This window comes from Anomaloglossus baeobatrachus, chromosome 5 (assembly GCF_048569485.1).
Source record: "Anomaloglossus baeobatrachus isolate aAnoBae1 chromosome 5, aAnoBae1.hap1, whole genome shotgun sequence".
NCBI classification, from domain to species: Eukaryota; Metazoa; Chordata; class Amphibia; order Anura; family Aromobatidae; genus Anomaloglossus; species Anomaloglossus baeobatrachus.
The window spans coordinates 358,586,479-358,599,240 of record NC_134357.1 but is presented as its reverse complement, the minus strand read 5'-3'; the positions used below and the strand labels follow the sequence as shown (position 1 = coordinate 358,599,240).

Below are 12,762 nucleotides of genomic sequence, written 5' to 3'. Positions count from 1 at the left end.
CCTAAAATCAGTCAAATCCACTGATTTTGGTGGAATTGTCGACGTTCTAATGTGCATTGGGGTCTCTCAACTCTTCACCTATAGGTGATGGGGAAAAGAAGCGAGTCTCATAGAAAAACTAGAGTGGTCAGGCAATATGTATATTCCTGTTCATTGGGGAGTGGGGAGTGGGGAGAAATAGATGTTGGCTGACATCTAATGTGTATTGGGGCCTTTAATTTATACAACGGATGTTATGGGGGTATGGGTTCAAATCCCGGTAGAGATTTATAGTCTCTTTTTATGTATAAGAAGGCTTTTCTTTGCTTTGTCCAGTTTACAATTCCTAAGGGATGTAATGAAAAGAGTTCTGAGGTTGCACATTGCAGTTAGGTCCTAATATATCAGACAGGCTCCAATGGCTCTCTTACAAATTTTGCATCTGGGCCCAGGGGGCAAAATGGCCATACTGTTTATGTGACTGTAAGCCTCAGCTAAGAATGTAACCCCCTTCGGGGACCAGAACCGATGTAAATAACATTTTGTCTACAACTTGGCCTAATATGTTGCTCTACAACAAACAGACAGTAATAAATGCAGTTTTTATTTTTGTGGTCCAAACCAATAATTGAGTAAAATCCATGAAGTTTCGGTCCTAGCTGAAGCTACCAAACTAAAACAAAAATAATGGAGCACATAAGTCATAGACAGAAAATGATTGCAAAGTATACATATAAGTGGAACACATAGCTTCTGTAAGCAGATATAGGTTACTAACCCGATAGATCTATTCATAACATCATTTCACACTACTGTTAATTAACCCTAAAGTCTCGTAACATAGGGCAGACGGAGTACATATAGAATATATTTTTTTGACAAATGTATGTTGGCATATAACGTCAAGATGGTGTGAAGAAATAGGTTCCATGGTAACAAGAAAAAAGAGAATGAACAATTAAAGACTTGGTTCAATCTGGCCTCATCTTTCTGATTGCACTGTATGTGCAAATGTTATCATATCTCTGTTGAAAAAAATATAATATAGACCACAATTTATTAAAATAAGGGTTGTCACTACTAAGACAACCCCTTCTAATTCCAAATGTTTTTCCCAAGCAAAATAATTGCAGAAAAGAGGGAGAATGTTCAGCTCACCGATCAGCTGTTCACCAATTCCTGTTAGGATCCTGTGCACGGAAAGGTTGGTTGCCTTGTATATCCATAGAAAAATAGAAGAAATCCAGTGCAGTTCCTCAGGATAAATTAAAAATTCAAATTTATTGTATATCCACGTTAAAAATATCCGGTATACAGCATAGATGTGAATATAACCACAGTTACAACATGGGACTACGCGTTTTCAACGTTCTGTCTTAGTCATGTTCCGAACATGACTAAGAGAGAACGTCGAAATGCATAGTCCCATGTTGTAACCGTGTGGTTATATTCACATCTATGCTGTATACCGGATATTTTTAACGTGGATATACAATAAATTTGAATTTTTTATTTACCTGAGGAATGTCGCTGGATTGCTTCTATTTTTCTATAAGTAAAATAATTAAGCCTCTACTCCTGTCTTGTACCACAACCCTTCCAGTGGCGTCTGGACTCGTGGTGTCGAGTCTCACATGTGGTTGTGACATCATGCAAGCCCCATGTCCAATCAGCACCGGCTTCCTTTTCGCCACCTTTGGACCAAACAAGCAATCAACAGGAAGTAAGCGCAACCCCACTTGAGCCACGCCACTGCGAGGCTGGACACTGCTGGAAGGGCGCTGGTATGACAGGCGAGTATAGGCTTTATTATTTTACCTGGGAGAAACATGTAGCATCAGAAAGGGTTGTCCTAGTAGTGGAAACCCCCTTTAAGTTTCCAAGTAGCCAACATTGACAAAATCCATCCAATTCAGAACTGACCACAGCAGATAGCACTGCCCAGTTGGGGATGTTAATATGTAGGACACGACAGATCAACTAAAAAGATCCTTATAGTCAAGATAGTATCGTTGTAAGCAACTCCATGCAGAAACTGCATAACATTCAACATTTAGAGCCTGCAGCCAGAAGACTGATGGACTGGATGGCTACACTGTAACTTACGAGAACACCTCATGAATGAAGGATTCTGGTACAGATTTTGCTTTGGGATCTAGTGATAATTGAACTTGATAGTGGAAAACAAGTTTTCTGGTTTGTGTCAAGCACATTTTCTAACCAACGCAAAATATGAATATACTTAGCAGTAAGAAGGTTAAACAGTAACCTAAACAACTATATATATATATATATATATATATATATATATATATATATATATAAAAATCAACAGGGCATATTAAAATAAGGAACTTTGTAATACATCTAATTATAGAAATATACTTCTTCCTTCACCAGAATTGATCATTTTTTCTCAAAATTCTCAATTGATGGGCAACATTTGTCTAGAGGCATTCCCATTACTACGATCGGAAATGACAGTTCGTGCCTATAAAGTCCTATGGAGAACAGTAAGGCCCTGTGCATACAATGCATTTTTTGAGAAATCTGCACCAAAATCTGCATGCCTATCCTGAAGCCAGCAAAGTCTATGAGATTTCTGAAGCGCTGTGCACATGTTGCTTTTTTTTTCCTTGGAGATTTTTGCGCAGGAAAAATTTGCAGCATCTCAATTGTTAGGGTGTTTTTTACTGTGTTTTTTTTTAGTCCTGCAGCCATTGACTTTACTAAACAAAAACAAAATTGAAAAAAAGGAACAAAAACGTGTTTTTCTGCCAGAAGGAGCAGATTTCATAAAAAAAATGTCTGCACCAAATCTGCAAGGTGTACACGTATGCACATAGCCTAAAGGCCCCGTCACACACAGAGATAAATCTTTGGCAGATCTGTGGTTGCAGTGAAATCATGGACATATTGTTCCATTTATATACAGCCACAAACCTGCCACTGATTGTCCACAATTTCACTGCAACCACAGATCTGCCGCAGATTTATCTCTGTGTGTGACAGCGCCTTTACTGTTCTTTCAGGAGAACTTGCAGCAGACTATATGTGTCTGCCTCTTGCTTCTCCCGCCATATAATTTTAAAAGCACCATCCTATCTCAGTATGGGAAAATCTGTCTTCACTGAAAACAGATTTCCCCATGAATTGAGATTTAAAGATCAGTCATAGAGAAGAAGTAAGAATATTTCTCTAATAAGATATATTACAAAGTTACTTATTTTCATGTGTACTGTTGATGTATGAAATAACATTTTAAAAAGACGGTTAGTATTTACGCTATGCCTCATTGAAGGCATATGAGGGCCACCATGGTTTATTTCCAGCAACGGACGATCTGTCTCTACTTCATTATGCTCTACTATAACCAAGTCTGGTAAACAAGACGTCTCGAGTTTGAGTTTAATTTAGTAGAAATCCAATGCTAATATACCACGCCGTACCCTTTTAATGTGCAGACGTGCTTCCACTTCAAAAGAAACTGTCATAAAATATCTCTCAGCAGCAATTCTGTCCATTATTTACATGTCAAAGATAGACATCTGTTGTAGGCAGTAGAGTGCCATTAAGCTCACGTCTCCGCACATCGCTGTACTGTGTCCCCTTTGGGTATTTGATTTACTCTTCAAGGCTTTTATTAACTAGTAATTAAAGGAAACCTACCAATTTGTATTTTTCAATGGAATTGAACATGTTATAACTCTATACCTCATCTTCAAGACCTGCCGTTGATAGGGTAGGGGGATGTTATCAGTTCTAGTTGAAGGGCATAGATATGAACTAGTTCCTTATGCAAACCAACCAGATTCAACTATTATATTTTCAGTTATTCTTTGGAAAAGTAAAAACTGAAAAAGAAAACTAGCGCAATAAGGTCTTATCAAGAGACTAGATGAACGAAAGATATGGTGGTGTCCACCTGAGGTGGTTATGTGAGACGCAAATACTTGAATAACATGGATGCTGCAAACCCTTGGAGAGAAATAACAAACGACGAGTGTGGAAAAGGTTAATATAGCGCTGCCCGATGAGAAGATGAAGACATCAAATTCCTTAAATGCAATTTATTAAACCTATGTGTTTCAGACTCATCCGACACCTTCTTCAGGGATAGATGACATATATGATCTCTATTCCTGAAGAAAGAGTTGGGTGACTCTGAAACGCATTGAAGGAATTTGACGTTTTCATCTTCTCATCGGGCAGCGTAGGATTAACCCTTTACACACGCACTTTGGAAAATGAAAGAAATTACATGTATGCCTCAATGTAAAATTTGTACCATGTTATGTGTCATTTATAAGATGGAAAAGAAGCTTTTAGGCTCTCACAAGCACCTAAAGCAGGGTGTGACAACTATGAATATGCCTTGAAAAACTTCTCCAGTTTTCATTTTCCCCACACTTAAGTAATCTTCCTAACGTGTTTTCCTTGGAAAAGCAGTTCCAACACAGCAAGGAACAAGGCTAAAATTGGTGGCCCAGTTATTTAAACATTTATACCATTGTGTATTTTTACTACATTTTAAACAATATAAATGTGTTATTTATTATGTATGTCTGATAGGATGATGAATTGGTCAAAAGGCAAGATATAAATGATTGCATAGCTATTAAAGTTGCTAAAAATTACATTTATTTGTTCCTTTAATACTTATGTGATTTCTGTCACTAGGTGGCGCTAGACACACTTGTGTGCAGTGAATGGAGAGGTGGTCAGATAAGCCGAGATCAGAAGCCAGGAGGTAATGACAGGACACTGGAAGCAGACAGAGACGAGATAAAAATACAAGCTGAGGGTCAGGATTCCAGGAGAGTATGTACAGGATACAGAAAGCAGGCAGTTACGTGTTCAGGAGGAGGTCCGAGGTCAGAAGCCAGGCGTTAATGACAAAAACAGGGAGACAGGCAGAGAAGGGCCAGCAACAGTCCCGAGTTGAGAGGCAAGATCAGATCACTAAGCACTATAGGAGCCGAGAGCACTTACGTAACTAGGAAGTACGACTGGCGATGTTCTGGGTGAGCATGTTCCCTAATGAAGCAGAGCAATCACCAGGAATGAGGAGCATCTGTGTAGGTGTGTCGCCCTGGACAAGCCAGGGGACACAGGTAACAACACACACACACACCCCCACCCCCAGCAGTTCACAGCAGACATCCCCAAAGTGACCTGCTTTCTGCCTCGGGCTCAGACTGACACACCAGGTGGGCGGAGTCAGGAGATGGAGACGCCCACCCTGGAGTGAGCTGGCCTGAGGCAGGAAACAAGCCCAGTCAAGTCCTAGGAGAGGGAGAGAGAAGGTCTGCAGAGAGGCAGACAGAGCCAGGGGCCTAGGTTGGAGCCTAGGGCCTCGTACAGAGAGTCCGGCAGACGTGAGTGCAGACGTGAGTGGCCGTCTGCAGGGAGCCGGGCAAACAGCTGGTGGAACCGCAGGTAGCCGGGGCTGGGCGGTGGCCCACCGGTACTGAACCGGGGAGCCAGCTGGAAGCCGGAGCGCAGGAGGAGTGTACGGAAGGTGCAGGAAAGGGACTTACATCACCAAACTGGGTCAGGGGAAAACACCGCAGCATCTGTGGGACCATCCAGCCGAGTGTTTTACTAAGAACTGTGTCCTGATTTCTGGCTGAGTGAGTACCACAGTGCCGCAAGGCACAGCGCTGCACCCGCGTCCCTGCGCCCACCAGGCCCTGCATCTCCCTCCTCATCACTGGGCCCCGGGATCACCAACCCCTACCCACGGAGGGGCAACACAACAACTGGCTTCTCCACATCACTCCCGGGATCCCCATACAGAGCAGCGGTGGTGTCAACAAATCACCACAACCGTGGGTGGCGTTACGGACAATAAACTATCCCAAATCCCAATCCCCTTTCACTCACGGGCGAGGAGCGCCGCTCGAGACCCCCGGGATCCGGCCCACCGCTCGAGCCACCACTGAGCAGCAGCAGCCGGACCCGAGCAGAGGGGTGAGCACAGTGCTGACACCCTCCTTCCCGCCCGCGACATAGGCACTCCCCAGGACAGTGTAGAACCCAGAGCTGAGAGACAACCCATCCTTAGGTGTACAATACAAACAGCAGAGCCTCCAACCTGCAAAAGGCTCTGCGCGAAGGAACAGATAGTAACGGCTCTGCAGGAGAGCAAGGCAGAAAACAAAATGGTCCGCGCATCGGAACCATGACAAGTTACTTAGGATGCCTTTCAATACAGATCTATCATTCTCGGATATGTTACTATGATCAGTGTACAAATATTCCGGATGCAAGGTATTTTGTGAGTCGAAAACGCACCTCCCCTTGAAGGAGGGATTGTTCGGCGGTCACAGCGACGTCGCTAAAAAGGTATGTGCGTGTGACGCTGCTGTAGCGATAATGTTAACTATGGCAGCGATCACCAAATATCGCACGTACGACGGGGGTGGGTGCTATCGCGCTCGACATCGCTAGCAAACGCTAGCGATGTCTCAGTGTGTAAAGTACCCTTTAGTTAGTGAAAAGTGTCTAAATATGCCCAAAATTTATCATCGAGTATAAGTCACTGTAGTAAATTTGGTAAATTTAAAACTGTCTAATCTATGTCTAAAAGTTAGAGAGAATTGGTAAATTGGCCCCATAACTTTATAGCTCAGAAGGTTGAAAAAAAAGACAGAGGTCCGTCAAGTCCAATCCATGTTCTTAGAGGGTTGTGCCAGAGAAAGGCAAAAATCCCCATCACGTAGTTATAAATTGCATATTATGGAGGGAAATATCTTCTTGACTTCCAAAGGTTGTAAACAGAGCAAATCTCTAGATCAATAACTCATCTCTACCAATCTAAGGCCTATCATTCTGATAATAAATCCTTCAAGGAAGGCATTCAGAATCTTCCGGAACTCCTTCAGTAAATCAACAATAACTTTATGACTTGTGAGGCCTTGTTATGGCAGGTGGGCTCCCACAATTTGATCAAATTTTTACATAGAGTACATATAATCCTAGACTCTGATCTCACTTTCAAGCCACACATCCAAGCCCTTTTCACCTACTGCTGCCTCCAACTCAAAAATATTTCCCGGATCCGTACATTCCTTTCCCAAGAAGCTGCAAAAACCCTAGTGCATGCCCTTATTATCTCCCATCTGGATTATTGCAACCTCCTGCTCTGTGGCCTCCCTACTAACAGTCTCACACCCCTACAATCTATTCTAAACTATGCTGCCAGGCTAATCCACCTGTCCCCCCGCCACTCCCCGACCTCTCCTCTCTGCCAATCCCTTCACTGGCTTCCCATTGCCTAACGACTCCAGTTCAAAACACTAACATGACATACAAAGCCACTCACAACCTGTCTCCTCCCTACATCTGTGACCTAGTCTCCTGGTACTTACCTGCACGTAACCTTCGATCCTCACAAGATCTCCTTCTCTACTCCCCTCTCATCTCCTCTTCCCACCATCGCATCCAAGATTTCTCCCGTGCCTCCCCCATACTCTGGAATGCTCTGCCACAACACATCTGACTCTCGCCTACCTTGACAAGCTTCAAAAGGAACCTGAAAACCCAAATCTTCCGACATGCCTACAACCTGCCGTAACCCTCAGTCTGATATAGCGCTGCACAACCAGTTCTAACCTAACCTACTGTATCCTCACCTATCCCTTGTAGACTGTGAGCCCTCACGGACAGGGACCTCTCTCCTCCTGTACCTGTCTGTGCCTTGTATTGTTTTTGATTATTGTACTTCTCCCTATTATGTATACCCCTTTCACATGTAAAGCACCATGGAATTGATGGCACTATAATAATAAATAATAATATAATACTAATGCAATCTAAAATAATAAAATTTAACATGCTTGCGCCTAACAGTGTCTGCAGGGTGCTATTGTACGTTGGTTGTTGCTTGCTTTTGCATTAGTCACAGCAGATTTCTACCTGCACATTAACAAAGTGTGGTACAAAGAAGGTGCTGACTAACTTAATCATTAGCAGCTTTTACAGTAAAGAATCTCTATATACAGTAGGTTGATGGTAAAACCTAACCATGGGGTGAAGTCAAGGGTACCAACTCCATAAAGTTTATATGTTCTCTTCTTTTTTATATGGGTCCAAATTCATCCAAAACTTTGAATTGCTCTCATGTTTCAACAATTTTGAAGTTAATTCTTTTCTTTTCCAATTTTTCTATAAAATTGTAATAGAGATAAATATTTTGTAAATGGGATAATATTTGAAAACTACCATCACCTTAATATGTTGGGCAGAATGTATAAATACTTTTAAAACTTTTTGCTATGAGATACTTTTTTACTTTCATGTCCATTATAACAGGCTTGGGCCTGGACTCTGCTCTATATTTCATCTGTTTCAGTAATTTATAGACATCTGTTCCATATAGTGTGATATATCCATATAATGCCTTATTACGACAGAAAGCAGGTGTAATACCAGTCCCTACAACCCAGTAGGAATAGGTTTTAATACAATGGAACAGAATTGCTCAGTTCCTGAAATAATAATCCCCAGTGCCCACATTATGTGATTAATTACTCAATACTCTGCTGAAATTTCCAACTCATAAAGTTCCTAACTAAATAATTATGATCATGATTTTCTGGGAAATAGGGAAAACACAGGGGACAGTGATCATGATGGCTTACCACATGCTAGAATGACTGTCCTTAAGACGCATCAATCTCCTACCCGCACTGGGGGCAGCCATTTTGTTGGCAGGGTCAATGCTTATGTAGTTTCTCATATGAGTAGTCAAATCAGTGATGTATGTTTGGAGGCCTTATACATAGAGCCTTAATTTAAGCTCTATTTTTAACTATTAGATATTATTATATTAAAGGGATTGAACCAGGGGCTTGGATTTGGTACCATCCTTGGCGGTACCTTATAAGTTCCCTAGAAATTGTGCTCAACACACTGGCTGACACAGACTGAAAAGGGCCCATGTGCAAGAATAATATATGGACCCTTTGCAGCCCTAGAGTCCATTATAATGCACAATTCCTCATCCTCTGGAGGTTGAAATGGGCCCCCACAACATCTTGGGCCCAGGTGCAGCTGCACAGGTCACCCCAATGATATGTCCGCCCTTGGCTCAACACATAAAAGCATACTTTAATACCAAATTTTTCCAAATGGTGACCAAATGGCACCCACAGACAGATGGATCTTGAGCATTTGCCATTATATCCATTAAGGTACAAAGTGTGGGATTAGGGCACATGGTCCAGATGCTCAGGCCATGATGGACCATGATGCCCCCATTAATGGTAGTAACTGAAGTACCCATGTGTTGACGCACCCCTAAGTCTGGCTTAATATTAACTTTCAGTAATATTTACAAATATGTCATTTTAAATGTCGTCAATATATTTGTCATGGCTTCAATATTGCAGTAAAAAGTTTAGTAGACTGTAGTTGACTCAGTGTACACCCCCTATGTATTGTTACATTGGAACTACAGGTATACAATGCCAAGGTGAACTTTTCAATGCGTCCTGTTCATTTCTGTCATTTTTCCTTTTCTCCTTTATCACGCCCACCTTCTTAATTGGTGCTCAGACAGAGAGAAAAGAGCAACATAAATCCAATTACCTGCTTACTAGGGTGAACCCAGCAAGATCTGACAACCAGAGACCCTGATACTGATGCGACATTACGTACCACACTTTACAATCTTGTAGCAATGGTCAAATACATTGAAATATGTAGATCTCAGCCTCCGTTTATATGATGTATATCGGGACATGCAATTGAAATCCTGTATTAAAGTAAGATGAGAATAATATAAATCTATAGCTGCTTTAATTCTATCACCAGCAAGGTAAGGCAGTGAAGTGGTGATTCAATGAGGCTTTTCTACAGTACAGATGACCTATGTAATGACTGAATTAAATATTAAATACTGGAAGAAATCTCCTCGGTATTTCCTCTATCCCACCAGGTAATGCTATTAGTTTGGCATATTTCTGGATTAAATTCCTCAAAGTGTAAACATCTAGCCACAAAAACAGCAACGTCAAAGATTAAACCGCACTTGATCATACACAAAAAAATTCACAATACCCTCCGAAACCTCAAATATATGCAAAAATCCATACAAAGCGCTATCTGTTTAATGTATCATTTATTGCAAATCTAACAATACAATTATCATTAAACATTCGTTCCATAAATTGTCGGACTTAACCCTTAACATCCGAGAAAAGACTATAAATTGAGTGTCGATCATTGCATTGAAGGCCTGTATATCACCAGAGGTGTCCATTCAACATTGTCAATGTTCCGGTGATATTAGTTATAAATTATGATAAAATCACTTGGTGTCACAAAGAAAAAAAAAAATATCACATTGGCAAGTCACATGTATTCACACAAATACATTCACTTATAATTGTTCAGAAAAATAAAAATAAAACAATTATAAATTCCATTTTTTTCAAGCAAGATCAAAAATGTTAAAGAAAAAAAAAAGAATAAAGCAAAGAAAAGAAAACAAGACGGCAACAAAGAAAAAAAAATCAAACAGAAGAATTTTTAACAATATTCATATAGTCTAAAAAGGTAAGAAAATAATGAATGAGCCCATAATAATGTGGGAAATGGAAGGAAAAATCCTTTTTTTTTCTAGCAGGAACAAACAAAAAAAATCAGAGCCTAAAAGTTGTGACATTCATCAGAATACAGTACACAGCAAAATTGGTTCATTTTTGTCCCATTTTTTCAGAGAAAAAAAAAAAGAACAAGAAAAAGAAAGAATGTAAAAAAGGAAAAAAAGTACTCACCAAGCAAGAAAATGTCAGAGGTAAAAAGGTCACAAGAAGAAGAGAGTTAATAGGAGGAAGGTAGGAGGAGAGCGAGGAGAAAGTGTGGAAAAGGGCAGATGCTGAGATACAATGTATCAGCTGCTGTACCAGTCTGGATACAAAGTAACAGCATCAAGGGACTAGAGGCTGCATACTACCCACTGGGTCAAACCATTACACTGACGCGGGGGTGGCATGGCATCTCGGAGGCTTCAAGACACCGGTAATCAAGCCCGGCTATGCTGGATCTTATGCCGATACACTACAGAGATTTTATATAATTATACTCAATGCTATAGATGGGATTGAGCAGTAACTATACATGCAATGGTTAACATTGCATCCCCTACACCCCTGCTCCTTGCTCTCGTCATGGTCAAGTCCAGTTGATGCCTTATTAAATAGCTGGAGCAGTATAATGTTGAGCTTCAGATGAGAAAGGAGGGGGAGAGAGGTGGATCTGCTTGTGTGAGCTGTCTGTGCATGATTAATCAAGACAAAATAACACTATTTGTATGCCTGTTAGACTTGGGTTCATTTGTGTGTCTGTGGGCATGTGTGCGCCTGTGTGTCTAATGCAAGAATACAAATGAATGCATACATTCAGCCAGAAGAATAATTGCTAAGTGCTCGCTACAGTGGGGACTCATGTATCAATGGTGGTGTTTGTAAGACACGTTTTTCATCATCAGCCGTGGCTGCGGCATATGTAAATGGTGGAATAATATTCATGCATTCGGCAGAATTTATTTAGAAGTGAGAAACCCATAGGATAAACTCAGACTTCTCTCTTTGTTTTTCTTTCTAGTTATGTTGTATAGCAAGTTAGCAAATATTTTATAAAAGTCTGCTTTTAGAAAACAATTTTTTTTTTTTTTACTGGCCCAAATACCTGACTGTACCAGTTCCTGTGGAAGTCCTTCCTTTGGTCTGCGCTTCCTTGTGACACTATGGCCCCGATTCATTAAGACTGGCATAGTACATGCTACTCTTAATGAAAGGGTGTGGTGAAGTAGGAGGCGTCTGATTGAGAGGCACAGAACACTGAGGCTATGTGCGCACTAGAGCTTTTTACCCGTGGATTTACCCGCGGATTTGCCGCGGAAATTTCTTGAGAAATGTCTGCAATCGTTGTGCAGACATTTCCCAGCAAATTCTATGGGAAAAAAAAATAGCTGTGCGCACTGGTGCAGATTTTTCTCAAGAAATTTCCGCGAGAAGAATTTCTCGAGAAACTTTCTTGAGAAAATGAACATGTCCATTATTTCCGCAGGTACCCTGCGGATTTCTGCACTACAGCCTGCAAAAATCCGCAGGGAACCACCCGCGGGAAAATCGCGGCTATTCCGCGGCAATTCCGCGGCTAATCCGCGTCAAATCCGCGTCAAATCCGCATGCGGATTTGGTGCGGATTTTTTCTGGAGGTCCGGAAATCTTTCACTCCCAGAAGTTTCTCGAGAAACCTGCTTTTCTCCCATCTTGAGAAACTTCACATTTCTAGTGCGCACATAGCCTTAAGGGGGCTTTACACGCAGCAACATCGCTAACTAGATGTCGTTGGGGTCACGGAATTTGTGACTCACATCCAGCCTCGTTAGCAACGTCATTGCATGTGAAACGTATGAACGACCGCTAACTATCAAAATTACTCACCTAATTGTTGATCGTTGACACGTTGTTCTAATCTCAAATATTGTTGCTGTTGCACGACGCAGGTTGTTCATTGTTCCTGAGGCAGCAAACATCGCTATGTGTGACACCCCAGGAACGAGGAACAACACCTTACCTGCGTCCTCCGGCAACGAGGTGGGCGTGACTTTCTTTCGGCTGCTCTCCGCCCCTCCGCTTCTATTGGACGGCTGCCGTGTGACGTCGCCGTGACGCCGCACAAACCATCCCCTTAGAAAGCAGGCGGTTCGCCGGCCACAGCGATGTCGCTAGGCTGGTAAGTCCGTGTGACGGGTCCTAGTGATGTTGT

At 41.6% G+C, this 12,762-nt stretch overlaps 1 protein-coding gene across 2 annotated transcripts in view; it reads right to left on the bottom strand.

The window, feature by feature from the left end:
• The window catches only part of RALY (RALY heterogeneous nuclear ribonucleoprotein), a 325,218-nt gene extending 314,325 nt beyond the window's left edge, over positions 1 to 10,893 (bottom strand). For both annotated transcript variants that reach the window (XM_075349937.1, XM_075349938.1), the window contains exon 1: positions 10,764 to 10,893. The gene's annotated coding sequence lies outside the window, so the exon portion shown is untranslated. The remainder of the gene's footprint in view (positions 1 to 10,763) is intronic.
• Between the last annotated feature and the right edge of the window lie 1,869 nt (positions 10,894 to 12,762).